We start from the raw sequence: 15,069 nt of genomic DNA, 5'->3' as shown, positions 1-15,069 counted from the left end.
GTTCTGTTTAATATTTTGATTATAACCCTGAGAACCAGATGTAGGTTTGTGAAATCTGTGTAAATCCGTGGACATCGTAATATTGGGAGATGTTGGTTAGTACTGAGGAGTCACGACATGGGAAGATTGAATTTTCCCACCTTTTATTTACTTCAGTTAATAAGAGCATGGTACAAATCTGTGCATTTGGGGACTAATAGTGATACATCTCTTATGAACTAGGGACCCTCAGGTGGAGGCAGAGAGAGCTGGGGTGGTATTAATCACTTGTAGAGCAATGGATGTGAGAACGTGATTTTAGTTGGGAACATTTGTCCTAAGCTTTGCACAAACGAGAGCCTGTACCGGACCTGAGCTTTGGTAACTTGCTGGTTGTGGTCCTGAACTTTGGTAACTTGCTGGTTGTGGTCCACAGCCTCTCACCAACCCAGGTGCGTAAATCCCAGAGGGGTCTCCTAACTTGCTAGAAACTCTGTGACAGTGGTTTGGATTCCTGTGAGGCAGTCACCAACTTGTTTTCTTGTGGGGGGAGCAGGTGGAGGTGGTGTATTTCATCTGAGTCCCCAGTGTCTTACCAAGCCTGAGGATAGTGGTGAAACATGGACTTTCAGAGACTTGCAGTGGAAGCACCTGGAGTGAGTTTCCCAGAAACTGGAACTGTAGTCATTTTTTAAGAGCCTCCTATATTTTGTGTAGGGGGGTGGGTGGGTGGGGGTATGTGTGTGTGTGTGAGAATGAGGGTATGTAAAGCTTTCAGGGCTTCTGCAGGGAATGGGAAGGGGCTATGTGAACTCTAAGGTGATTGAGAAAGATTCAAGCTTGTCTCTCAACCCTCATCTGAAAATTGGGGAGGTCTTGGCAGACCTTATACTGATCATCTGATGTAGTTGCTCTGGTGAGTTAGTGCCTGAAAATGTTGCAGCTTTGCAATCTTGCCGGTCACAATATTGTTCCTGATCTGAGTACTTCTCAGTGCATCTGGGAAGATCAAAGAGGTCTGTCCATCTTGAAAAAGTCCTTGAGTCAAGGCATTTCTTTTCTTTTAGTTGGGTCCAATTACTTCATCAGTCCTAAGAGTTCTGGAAACTCCTTCCCGCTGCTCCTGCTTTATTTGCATGACTTTGCTGGAGAAGACAATCAAATCAGCATTTAAATTAGATGTTAAAGTCCTTTCTGATTGTGCAGTTCCTTAGACCGTTTTCATTAAGCAGTTCTCTGGCTAGCTGAACTTGCCTAAAATCTTTTGAATCTTCATCCATAAGCAGGGATAGAGAAAGCATCTCCTGGGAATACTGAGGGAACATAACAAATATTTGCACTGCAGTGAATTCAGGTATTTCTCTGATGTGTTCCAGCCCCTTTTAAAGGGCACAGTGGAACTACAGAATACCACGTCATGGCCATTGCATACTGTTCGCATGCAACTTTAAAAATGTCAGCGTATGGTTATAACATTATTTTCCGCAGGAAAAGTGAAAGTGGTCAAAAGGTAGGAATTAATCCCTTCTTTCCAGCCTCTATGAAAGCACAGATTTTTGTTCTTTGAAAGAAAGAGAGATCTACTGTACCCTGGGTCCAAAATCAGGATACTTTTTGCATTTAAACATGGTTAGCATCTGTACCAAGTGGATTTTGCACTCTTTTTTATTCCAAGAATGTCTGAGAGGCTTGTACTTCGTGTCAAATTATCTGAGAATAACTGCAGTTGTGTGTTTATAATACACATTTTAAAATATTATATGCAAGGTACTTTGTTGACTTGCTGTATGTGAGCAGCTGTTACACAGCTGGAGGATGCATCCATACAGCACTGTTACTTCAAACTGTCATACTTTGCCAGTACTGAATTTCTTTGCAAATGTGAATTAGACCACGTAATCTGGTTGGCCAAATGATGGCTATTTCTTTTTTGTTACATAAGAGGGAATGCATTCAGAAAGCTCAAGGACCTTGCTGGGTAATATAGTTTTTGTGAAATATAATTTAAAAATACACTATGAAATTATTCCATTTCAAAAATGCATTATTTTGATACACTTCTCTTTATATGTAATTTTTGTGGCAGCAATACGATTAAAATCTAATTACAACACACATAAATGTCACAGTTTAAAAAAAATGGTAATGAAACAGAAAATTAAATATTTGAAGCACATGCTTTTCCATTAATTTGAGGAGTCTGTTTCCGGCTTCTGGACAGCAAAATACCGTTAACCTCATCATAAAATTACTCCTTGTAAGCCAGTCTAATTTTCAGGATTGACTAGCCAAGGATAAACTGAAATGTCATACATGTTGTCTCTTTATTCGCTGCTAATAATGCATTGTGTAATTAAGTAGAACTTGAATTTGAATAGCTTTTGCCCTCCTAAATTATGCTTTTTTAACTGATACAGATAAAATTATATTTATCCAGTTCTTTCTGCAAGGAGAGCAGCAAGCTGAGTCTTTTCATTTCATATGTACTAAACACAGTATATGGAATAAGACCATGCTGTCTTCAGGCAGCCACTGGTTTCATTGCAGATGGAAGAAAGACTATCCATGATAGATAAAAAGCAAAATATTTGATGAAGCAATTTTTAAATATTAAAGAATTTATGTATGGCAGTTGTTCCTCCTATTGAAAACAGTTACTAGTGCGGAAGAACAAATCTCCCTCATGGAAAATCCTTCCTTCTTATTTAGTGGTAGGTGACTGGTTTTTGTTTGGTTTTTTTTCTTTGTTTTAAATAAATATTATTCATCACCAACATTGATCTTTGACATTGGCAAAGAAATATCTTGCTGCCACGGGGCAAACATACCGTGGGAGTAGTCAGCTCTCATGAGCAGAAAATAAGTGATCTCAGAAGTTTGTAAATTATTCTCTGCTGAAAGCCTGATGAATGTTTCCCATGGGAGCAGCAGAGAGTAATAAAGAGATGCTGAGCCATGGAGGATATCCACAGCAGTTCCCTGTAGACATCAGAGGGGCCTCATCTCCCAAGGAGATGATGCTGGAGGTTACATGTCAATTCTGTCTTTCCAAAGGAGTATTTGAAGGTTCATTCTCTGGGAACAGGCAGAAAAATGAGCTCCCAGCTTCAAGACTCAAGATCTCCTGGAAAATAAAACTTCCACTTGGTCCTGTACTGTATGTTGCTTACGATTCTCAAAGTGCTCTTTCCTAAGGTATCACATGCTCTTGGCTACAAACGGTGGAGTTGGCTAAAAGTGCTCGAGGTCAAAGCTTAATTAACTTCTCTTGTATTCTGCTACACCAAGCCTCTTCCTCTTAAGTGTCTCTGCTGGTTTGTTGTTGTTTGGGCTTGGGTTTTGTTTCTGATGCTGTTGCAGCTTCTTTGGTGAAGCGCAGGTGGCATGGAGGAAGGGGTACTTAGGTGTTCACTGTTTAATACCGATGTATCGATGTATTCCTACAAATGGTGAGGATTCACAGGTTTTCCTCTGACTGTGTTGAGGAGGCCTGAGGGTAGGACATAGCACCAGGCTGCTCGCGGCCACAGAGCATCCCAGTGACTCTTCCACCTTGGGTAAGCTTGGTGATGGCCTTTGCCTGGGCTGGGTCTGCAGAATGCCAAGCATGTGAAGTTTTCTAGGATTTCTTTTTTCCCGACTTTTTTCTGTCCAGCATGTTTCCTCTTAGTGCTCTTTATGGAGTTTGAATGGTCATGCCTGTTCTTTGCTTGTCTGGCTATTTGTTTGGGTTGGTGATTTACTCCAAGTGATATGATGTTGGCTTAAAGCTTTCTATTTTAGGAAACTGTGTTTTCCATCACTGTAATAATGTCAGTATCTGTTGATCTTTGTAGTGCACTGTTCCTCACAATGCTCTTTTATGGTCAGGAGATGATGTTTAACTTCATTTCCAAAAAAGGTCTGAGGTGATATAAGTGCAGCAACGTGCGTAAAATGTAAGAAAGGTGTCATGAAACATGGTCTCATCCAGGTTTCTCAGATCCTACCCTAGGTGTTAGGAGAGGGCAGCATCCTTCCTCTGTAACCTGTTTGGAAGTTAAATACATCTGTATGAAGAACATTTTTGTGCACAGTAGTTTGCTTTGCTTTGATGGTAAGTGGAAAATGCTTCTAACACAGCTTGCTTATGGCTTCTCCCTTCAGGGGAGGTGCATCCTATGGGATGCAAGTGCATCCCATCTCATTTATGGATCCAAAGAAGGGAGTGCAGCTGCTTTAGATGGAGGCAGAGAGAGGGAGGTGCATCGAGTCTGCATTCACAGCCATCTCCCCTGCAGGAATAAATGGGAGCCAGTGAAGTGGGAGGTACTGTGGGCAAGGGCTGTTCCCATTGAGATTTGGAGCACTTGAGGCCATGTGTCCTGAATTCATATGCTAGTTCATATGCACCTGCAAACCTAAGCCCCATCCATATCAGCATTTCCCTTCACCATTGCACTGCTGGAGCTCAGCCTCGGTAGCAGTGAAGGAGGAGGAGCCATGGCTGGCCTTCCAGGTGGACTTGCTCTGAGCAAGTTGAGATGACAGTGTAGCTTCCCTGCTGCCTCCACGTTAGCTGCTGGCCCAAGAGGTTGACTCTTTTAAGAGAGAGTAGGAGTGCAAAATCGGAAATTAAATGCTGGTGTGGGGAAGACAATCTGGCAGCTTTTTTGTCACATGCAATATACCTGTAGCCTATCCCTACAAAGGCATGTCTGTATTACGACCTCAGTTAATTATCCCTTGGATCCATGCTGTTTTATTTCCTTCTGTAGTTAAGTAACAATTTTGAAATTCTTTTGATCTTTTGTTACTTTTTTCAAAGGATATACCCTCCCTTTAGGGGTTATTGGGCAAACACCTGGGCTACAGCCAGGGTCATTAGCATCCCGACTGTTTTCTTATTCTGCGATATTGTGGTTCCTCAAGGATGAGTTGGCATAATTCCCAGGGACCCAGTTGAAAATATGTCTGCTTATACACAGGTGCCTCGGCTGTAGAAGGTATTTAAGTAAGGAACAGAGAGGAGAAAGTGAAATAAGGGACATATTTCATACTCAGGGGGCGCAGCCAACAACAGCAAATTCCTGGGCTGATTTTTAAGCTTCTTCAAAGCAAAGCCTGCTGTAGTGATGGACAATTTAACTACCTGGATTTCTGTGGGTGGGAAACATGGTGAAACAGAATTCATTTTAGAATGTTTTAGTTCACAAATAAGCTCATTTCATTATCCAGTAAAAAAAGACATAAGCCAATTGGCGCTGGCCAAGGAATGAAGCAAGAAAGCTCTGTCCTGCCAGCTGCCGGGGGTCATTCTGCCTTGCCCCATTGCTGGCTTTCATGCTCCCCTGTTGAATTAGCCCTGGACACTTCACAGCAGTGACATGGAAGGGGAAAAATAATTAGAAAGTTTCATAGTGGACATTTGCATAAACTACTTTCAGGCCAGTTGTAGAATATGCATGACTGTTCTACAGCAGAGGAAATTAAAGACTAAAGTTTCACAGTAGGAGTCAAAGCCCTAATGAAAAGATCAGAAAACAAAGGGAGGTAGAAAGTTCAATTTGAAAAGAGGATTTTAATGCATATCCAGGGATTGGATTAATTTGGTACTCTGCCAGCAGCTTCTAGTTGTCTGGGCTGTTTTTACCTCAAAGGTGAGAGTTTTACAAAGTGCTCTGTGTTGGTTGATATTGCTCCAGCTGAAGGCAACCACAGAAGGGTAGGTGTTGGAAGGGACTTCTGGAGACCATCTAGTCCAACCCCACTGCTAAAGCAGGATCACCTACAGCAGGTTGCACAGGATCGTGTCCAGGCGGGTTTTGAATATCTCCAGAGAAGGAGACTCCACAAGCTCTCTGGGCAGCCTGTTCAGTGCTCAGTCACTCTCATAGTGGAGAAGTTTTTCCTCATATTGAGATGGAACTTCCTGTGTTCCAGTTTGTGCCTGTTGCCCCTTGTCCTGTCACTAGGCACCACTGAGAAGAGTCTGGCCACTTCCCATAGACACCCACCCTTTAGATATTGATGAGTATTGGTGAGATCCCCTCTCAGTCTTCTCTTCTCCAGGCTAAACAGACCCAGCTCTCTCAGCCTTTCCTCATACAAGAGATGCTCCAGTCCCCTAATCATCCTTGTGGCCCTCCACTGGACTCTCTCCAGTAGTTCCCTGAACTGGGGAGCCCAGAACTGGACACAGCACTCCAGATGTGGCCTCACCAGGGCAGAGTAGAGGGGGAGGATAACATCCCTCGACCTGCTGGCCACACTCCTCTTACTGCACCCCGGGATACTGTTGGCCTTCTTGGCCACGAGGGCACACTGCTGGCTTGTGGAGAGCTTGTTGTCCACCAGGACTCCCAGGTCCTTCTCTGCAGAGCTATTTCCCAGCAGGTCAGCCCCTAACCTGTACTGGTGCTTGGGGTTAATTCCTCCCTAGGTGCAGGACCCTACAGTTGCCCTTCTTGAATTTCATTTGGTTCCCCTCTGCCCAACTCTCTAGTCTGTCCAGGTCTTGCTGAATGGCAGCGCAGCCTTCTGGTGTGTCAGCCACTCCTCTCGGTTTAGTATCATCAGCAAACTGGCTGAGGGTACACTTGTTCCTTTGTCCAGGTCACTGATGAATATGTTGAATGGTAAAGTGCACTCTGATATTCACAGAATCCTGTACACTTCTGAAATTTTCAGTTCTGCACTGATGCCCATGCGAAAGATGATTAAATAAACGTTTTTTTTTTTTTTTCACTCTAGCAGTGGGTCTGGGAATAATTTAGCACATCTGCTGGAAAACGTTCAGAGCTCCATAGACAGAGGGACTCTGAAAACACTTGGTGAGACAGTTAAAAAGTTGTGAATCATCTTATTTGGCAGAAAGAAATTCCAAATGTTTCTTTCTAAATTATGCTATTTGTATGCCTAGTTAGAGCAGGAGGGACAAATGAGCTGTAATTGTTACCTTCTTCACAAATGCATGGATTTCATGTGCATGGAATTGGGAAACAGAATTAAGAGAAGTAATTCAACAATGTTGTTCTGTTTTCTAAATGATTGAAGTGAAGTTCAAACTGATGTATGATTCCAGCATGCTTTTGCATGGTATGAGTAGGAAGTGACAGTAGGACTTAAGTATTGATCCCAAAGTGAGTAGCTGATCATCTACCTTGCCAAGCTGTGTGCCTTCCCAGTTCCTCCATGCTGAACTAAGAGGAGTTGAGGTGGGAGGAGGGGTGGAAAGGGATACAGTTTTTTATGGTGGGATACAGCTTTTGGATTTTTTGCTCTTGTCATATGTCTCTTCTAGCCAGCACTTTGTGGAAAGAAGCCAGTTTCTAACCCATCTTGCCCATCCTCTGTTTTCACGTTCTTTGCTGTTGCAGTGCGGTTGGCCATATCCCAGGCCAGTCTGTGTGTTCAACCAGGCTGAAAACACTGTCTTGCTTAGATGGTGATTTCAAAACAAAAAAGAGAAATGTGGTTTAAAATGTAAATGTGTGTTGGTCTTCCAATGTGCATTTTCTAATGCACGGAGCTGTGTTCGCTGGCCTGATTCAGTGCTGGCTGGAGTCATGAGTGTTTTGTTGTTGACCCCTGTGGGAGCCTGGTCAGGTCCATCGTGGGCGGCTTGTATGGGGGCACACAGAAGAGTGTGCACAGGCTGGCCTATGTTTGGATGCATAGTTGCTGCCAGAATGAGACTGAGGAAATACATGTGAAAGAATAGGGTCTATTTTAAAAGATATGAAGGAAAAGAATGGGTATTTCAAAGCATGTCCATCAGCAGTTGGATCATTTTTTGCTCCCATGGTGTATTTTTTTTCCTCCATTTTTTGTTATCCTGTTCAGTCCTTAGATTGGGATTTTTCTGGGCAGGGACTTTGTGCTTGCATGTATTTGTGTAGTGTCTGCAACAGTAGAGCCCTGATGTCATGTAGGACATGAGAATAATAAGTAATCTGATTTATATATTTTAAATCAAGTCAACTGAAAGAGGTAACTTTTTTTTTTTTTAGTTAACAGTTACATGTCAGAATGGATGTTAATTTTCTGTTAATATGCCTTATTGCAGAAGGCAAATTAATTTCTGACCTGTGTATGTTAACAGCTTGTTCCCAAGTTTCTTAATTCCTCTGTATGATTTCATGCATCAGTATAAATTGTGTTGCCATTGACAGCAAAACACTGAATTATATTTTTAACGACAGACCAGCAAGAATGTTAATACAAGTTTTGGCACTGTGTAATGCTTGAAAAGATTTTTTTTCTTCTTCTTCTCCTTTTTCCTTCCCCCTCCCCTTCTTTCTGATAAAGGCATTGTCGTGGTTTAGCCCCAGCCGGCAGCTGAGCACCACGCAGTCACTCACTCACTCCATCCCGCCCCCCAGCTCCTTTCCCCCCCAGTGGGATGGGGAGGAGAATGGGAAGGAAAAGGCAAGACCTGGTGGGTTGGTATAAGGACAGTTTACTGGGATAGCAAAAGGAGAGAGGAAGACAAAACAGAACAAAACAGAACAAAACAAAACAGTGCTTAACAGAGTATACGAAACTGGTGATACACAATGCAGTTTCTCACCCAAGGACCGTACAACTCAGACCACACGCTCAGACCTGTCCCGAAACCGGACTGTCCCCAAGCCACGCGTCCTGGAGCTGCTGCCGCCCCTCCCCGGCTAGCCCCCCTTTTATGCTGAGCATGATGTCACATGGTATGGAATACCCCCTCTGGCTAGCTTGGGTCACCTGTCCTGTCTATGTCCCCTCCCAACTCCTTGTGCACCCCCAGCTGTCCCACTGGCAAGGCGGTGTGAGAAGCAGAAAAGGCCTTGGCTCTGTGTAAGCGCTGCTCAACAACAGGTCCACATAACAAAAACATCTCGATATTATCAGTGCTGTTTCCAGCACAAATCCAAAACATAGCCCCATACTAGCTACTGTGAAGAAAATGAACCCTCTCAGCTGAAACCAGGACAGGCATCCAGGCTATTTTAGTTTCTATCCAACAGTTCCAGAATTAGAAGATATCCCATTCTCCACAAGTATTGATTACTTTGCCATACATGACACTGAAAACTTTTCTCTGCTTTACCTGTCGTCACAGTTTGATGTTCCACTAAACACAGTTTTAAGATGGCTGGTGACGAGTTAAAGAAAATAGTGGCCATGTGCTGCAAAGTGCTGATTTTGGCCTTTTTGTATCATCCAGCTGTCATGTTATATGGCCAAAGATTTGTTAGCCCCTTAAAAAAGCCAAAATATGTACCAGCTGAGGGAGAGGCCAGGCAGGGAATTTTTTTGGGTGGGAAGAAGTTCCCAGTGTTGTGTGTTAGGTGACCATGTGAGTGGTGATTTCAGAATAGGGTGGACAAAAGCTGTCTTTGAGGAGTAACTTGGGCAGCGTTCCTCCTGCCTTGAGGCAGGGGAGTCAGCTACTTGACTTCTCAGGATCTCTTCCATCCTTGTTCTTTTTTGCTTGGAGTGTATTTTTGTCATCAGTTTGGATGTAACAGAACACTTTATTTTTTTCCAGTTTATTTGGGTTACTTAGCAGTCAAAAAGGTGGCGATAGCCTCTACCAGCACTTATTTTTCCTTTTAAAAAGGGAATGCATCTAAACCAAAGTGGTGAACTTGCTGATACTTCATATCAGAAGAGGGCATCTTACCTGTCTTCATTGGGAAATTTCTGTTAGTGCTTTTCTCTTCAAGGTTGTGCTGGGCCCTTGCTAGAAGCATCCTTCAGGTTATGTTCTGTGATGCAAGTGGTCACTGAACCTTTTTTTCTCACTCTTTTGACAAGAATGGAGAGCTGCCTCACCTGCTAGTCATTGGGCTTCCCTTGTGCTGTCTCGTCCTAAGCAAGCATAGGGGAGATGCTTCTTACTTGTGCCCAAAGGTGTCTGCGCAAATGCTTCCTCTGCATTTCTCACAGAGCTGCCTCACGCTGAAGAAGTACCTACAAATACTCGGTGCGCAAAGCTGATTTTGTTTGGAGAATGTGCTGTGGTGCATTTCCTGCATGCAGGCAGTGTCTTGTGCACAGGCGCGGAGGCTGAAGACTAGCGTTTTACCTGGTGTGAATGAGTGAGTGAGGTTCTTGGGGTGCTGGTGGAGTTTTGCAGTGTAAATCAGCACTCTTCTCAAAGCAACTATACATGCATATTTAATTCTTATAACAATCTACATGTAGGCTTTTGGGCAATGTGTAATACTAAATATGATCATATCATCACATACCTCGTCTCCAGTTTGTACGTGGAATTATGCTTGTTCTGTTAATCTGGATAGAAAAGAAATTAATTATACTCAGTCGCTTCTTCTCTTAAGTCATTCAACTGGGGAAAAAACCTCCCTGTTTTTGTTTAAGATGTTATTAGCTATATAGTTAAAAAGTTAATGCTTATGGAGAAATGTTCAGCTTTTATCTCCTATTTTGTTTTTCAGTTTGTTACACCTTTCTGTTCCTGGGTGTAATTGCTGTTTCATTGTGTGCTTAGTCTTGAATCCCATTGTATTCCATTCAAATAGGGCACATGCTTTCTTAAACAAGTCCATGACAATGTTTACTGCAATCTGTAGGCAAGAACTGTGTGGTGGATGTTATCAAAATATCACTGAACATTAGAAAGGCAAGCTTATAACTTTGTCCCTGTTATTAATGATTTGAGTATGGTTGGTTTGTGTTTATTTACAATTTCCCTACTACTTTTTTAGCATCTTTTGTGTAGGATAGTTCCTAGTTGCAGCTAAGTTGCAGCAAAGGTTATTAAAACTGTATTGCTACTCAGGGAAAGTATCTTGCCACTATTCTTGTGTAAGCACAAGTAAAATATGTTTAAACAGTTCACCTTAAAATATAAAGATTTTCTGAAGTGACTCTTTTGAACGGTGAAGAAATATTTACATTAAATTGTAGTGGCTAGTGGCAGCTTACATAAAGGAAAAAAGCCCTGTTATTGCTAGCAAATTTTTTTACCCTTGCACATAGAGATTTTTCTTAGAGCACGTAATTACAATTGCGGTATCTGTTCGTACCACTATATTTACAGACAATATCCTTAAAACCGGTGGATAAAACATTATTTCTCAAGCCATTATGTTGCTTATATAGTTTGGTAAAGACATTTTAAGTGTACTTTAGAATGTATTTTTATGGTAAAAGGCTGTTGGGAAAATAGATTTGCCCGGGCTGTGTATGCAAGGGTAGGGACCAATCTTTGAAGTTTGTTAGGCGGTGCCATGGCCTGGATCTGGAAGCCCACTAAAGGTCTCTTTGTGCTGCACCTGTTTTGCTGGGGCAGGTTACTAGTGTTACCTAAATGAATTCGAAGTGGAAGAAGCTCGGTTCAGGTTAAGGGCCGGTTATTTATTAGGGCGCGGGGTGACTTGCAGCGGCGCAGGGATCAGGCACACTGGAAGTGCCACGATCGCCCCTGCGGCCTGTCCTGCCTACCTGGATGCTGCCGTGCCTCAGCCGTGAGGGTTTGCTACCTCCCACCCCCCAGCTTCTCCTCGCGGGGAGCCTGCCCCAGTCCCTTGCTGGGATGCAGAAGAGGGTCAGGGTGTGGCTGGAGGAGGTAGCTCTTCTCCTGAGGCTGTGGGGAGTCTGGTCTTTGGGGCTCCCTACCTGGGACATGGGGCTCAGGGGACCCTGCTGCTGTGTGCCCGAACCAGTCAGCTCTCGTGCGCCCTAGAGAAACAACAGGAAAACATATGTCTGAAAAACCTGTTTGCTTACATTGAAAGAATGCATAGACCTATAAATCCTGTTAAAACCACAAACTTTCCTAATCTCTTCCTTGGCGCCAGTGCCAGGGCAGTGTTTTCACTGGTAATGAAAGGTATGCTTTCCTTTATGGATCCCAGAGAGGTCAAAGCTGCCAAACACTTGCTCAGCCACAGGTTTAAAGCATTTAGAGTTGGGTCGGTGTCTCTCTTAGTGCCCCTGTAGCTGCAGCCTCCTCTCCACAGTCCTCCTGCATGCTTTTTTGTTTTTTATTTCAAGGATTGCAATGATAATCTTGGTTCTCATTAAATCAGTGGCAAAACTCCTTCCTGGCTTCAATGAACTGAGGGTTTCTCCCGTGCTCTTCTTCTTCTGTACAATTTCTGGTATGTTTTTGCAGTCAGAGATGTCGATGTGACTGCCTGAAGTTCTCTGCTCTTACAGACCTGGATGGTGTTTGAGTGATCTCCAGTTCCTGTGTGTCCCTGTGATGGTTCAGTAGAGTTGAGGTACTTGTTTTGAGCCACTCGGGTGTAAATCTAAGTAAGATAATGGCTGGCTGGTCTCTATAAGTGCCCTTTGACTTTGAATTTTGCTTCCTCTAAAAGTCCATCAGAGTCAACACTGTGTGAACTTGAGGGCAAGGACCTTCCCCAGCATCTGTCTGAGAAACCAGCTGTGACTAGGGCTGTGTTTATTTGCCACGGTGGTGAAGTGGCACATCCTTCCCCTTGCCTCGATTAAATGAGGATTGAACTATCTGAGGTCCACACAGACCCTGAGAAGCATGCTTAAGCAACCTACACATAGAAATAAAGCTGTAACTCCCTGCTACATTTTTCCAAGTTCATGAGATATAAATAAGCTTGTTAGGGAGATGAAAGAGTGGGAGAGAGGTTGAACTGTCATTAGACAAAAGAACTTGTGAAAATAGTGTCAAAGACACATAGCAACCGGTGCATTGTCAGGAATCTGTCCCAGCAGAGTCCTCTGGGTCTGTGCTCTCACAGCTGCCCTGTGTTGTGGCCATTTGGCAAGTTTTCCAAAGATGAGGCGCCTGTGTGACTTACCTAGTTTGGTTTTTGGTACCTAGAGGATAAGTGTTAAGCCTAAATTGGTTCTATATTTAGAAACGCAGATGAAATATGCCAGTTGGGATGTGTTTCCAGCTTCAGTGTTTGGAACGAGCTCAGAACAAACATTGCTCTGTAGGAGCACAGTGTCCCCATTTCAAGTAACGCATATATCATAATTTATTGCTGTTGGTTTTGCTCTTTTGTACTGGTACGTGAATAAGAGCTTTGTTACCTCCTTTTAAATGCTGATAACCGTAATTTTAGTTTCTTCATGCTTTAGTGATAGGTCAGTGTCAGGCTTTTAGCAGACATGAGAATGTGCTTTGGTCATGCCTTGCAAAATGGGGTAGGAAGCAGTGGAGCAGTGCTTTTCCCAAATGTAGTGAGAGTGATGCTGAACAAATGTTTGCTGTGAGTATGAATTTCTCGTGGAACTCCCGGAAATATGTTTCACTGTTGTTTACCTACACTATTTAATTATTGTAATAGTCTAGTGGATATATGTTTTGATTGAGAGCCTGGATTGAGCACTTGGGCTTTGCCAAGATGAAACTCTGTTACAAAAGAGGTAGCATCGCCCAAAAAGCTCTGGCAAAGCCTTGTGAAGCAGAGAGACGTTGCTTTGGTGGAGGAATGCATTACTGTGTCTCATTGCAAGATCCAGCCCACTTCCCTCCTTCCTGTCTGCCTAGCTAGGAAAGAAGGAGGATGGAGCTGGACTTGCTCCCATTTCTGTCGCTCCCCTAGTTCATTTGTCTGCAGAAGAAAGATCTGCGCAGGTAGCTCCTGCTGCAACCTGCTCCCTGGGCTGGGCTGGCCTTGCCCGAGGGAGCCAGGAAATAAATGCTTCTGCAGGGAATGGGTATAATGGAAAGATATAATTATCCCTCAGATTTAGGCTAATAAAATAAGCCCTTTACTTAAAAGGCTAATGTATGGCTATTGGGTTTCTGCCTAAGTGAGCTTATTTTGTGTGTGAAGGAAGCTGATCAAGATCAAGTTCATACACGTTTCTGAAGCTCTGTTGCACTTTTCTAACACTGAGCCTTAACAATTGCTACAAAAAATAATAATTCAAAATTGGGTAGAATAGAATAGACTATTTCAGTTGGAAGGGACCTACCAGCATCATCTAGCCCAACTGCCTGACCACTTCAGGGCTGATCAGAAGTTAAAGCGTGTTGTTAAGGGCATTGTCCAAATGCCTCAAACACTGACAGGCTTGGGGCATCCACCAGCTCTCCAGGAAGCCTGTTCCAGTGCTTGACCAAAGTAGTTGTGACACTGAAATTTTGTTTTATTTACAATGTATGTATTTATCAACACTTTGTATATTACTCTTTTCAGGTTGTTCTTACATGGCCTGGAACACCCCAAGTTTTTTTGTTTTGTTTTGTTGTTGGTTTTTTTGTGTGTATGTGTGTGGTTTTTTTCCTTCTAATAAAATTCTCTGCATCAGTCTCTTCCCTGGACCTTCACGTGACAAATGCTGGGGTGTGTCATCCTTGGGAGAAGTTTTTGGCCCAAAGCTCTTCATTGTGTTGATCAAAGTTTTGGAAGAAACCCACAGTCATTGCTTGTAAGATTGGCAGCTCTCAGTAGAACAATGGATTGCCTGTGTGAAGAGCTGATTGCATGATAAAGTCAACACCCTTGAGTGATCTGCATTTAAATGCAGCTAAAGGCAAGGTCATACATCCAAAACTAAAGAACTCTGCAAAGAACTAAATAAGCTGGTACACTTTCCCTGATCTTCTCTTCCTCCTTTTCCACCCTGAAAGGCTGCGTTTTGGTCTAGCTCAGGAGCTGGGTGAATCCTTCTGCCTTTTCCAGCTGCAGAGTCTGGAAGATGCTCTCAACATGTGTCACTTTCTCCAAGTATTTTTCTACCTAGTTTCCTAGAATGGACTGCGGGTCATCTTTGAAGAAAGAAAAAAAACCTAGTTCTGGTAACAAAGTTGGCTTCACACAGAGAAGATGAACAGCGTGCTAATTACAGTGCTGTCTCACTGCAGCTGGCTTCACAGCTGTGAGAAGGAATGAGAAAGCACCCTTGATGTGTGCATAGAAATATATGGGAACCCCTCTTGTGGCAGCAGTAAAAGCATCCTCAGGGTTCAGTGGTATTTTTGTTTTCATGTGTGTAATGAATGAGCCTCTGCCAGCAATGTTTGGAGGGAAGTGTGAGTGGTCATAAGAGTGGGAAAGACTGGTCTGCCAAATAAACACATTTGTACCCACAGTGCAAATGGATTGTGGGTGTAGCCATCTCCATCAGAGTCACATCTGGTTGTGATATTGTCTAGCTGCATTA

General features: G+C 43.2%; 1 protein-coding gene across 2 annotated transcripts in view; it reads left to right on the top strand.

Annotated features, from left to right (window-relative positions):
- Positions 1–15,069, top strand: part of ARHGEF28 (Rho guanine nucleotide exchange factor 28) — a 129,982-nt gene that overhangs the window by 8,970 nt on the left and 105,943 nt on the right. The gene's annotated exons all lie outside the window — the stretch shown is intronic.

This window comes from Grus americana, chromosome Z (genome assembly GCF_028858705.1).
Source record: "Grus americana isolate bGruAme1 chromosome Z, bGruAme1.mat, whole genome shotgun sequence".
Taxonomy (NCBI): Eukaryota; Metazoa; Chordata; class Aves; order Gruiformes; family Gruidae; genus Grus; species Grus americana.
The sequence above is the reverse complement of the archived record's forward strand: the minus strand, read 5'-3'. Positions and strand labels throughout refer to the sequence as shown.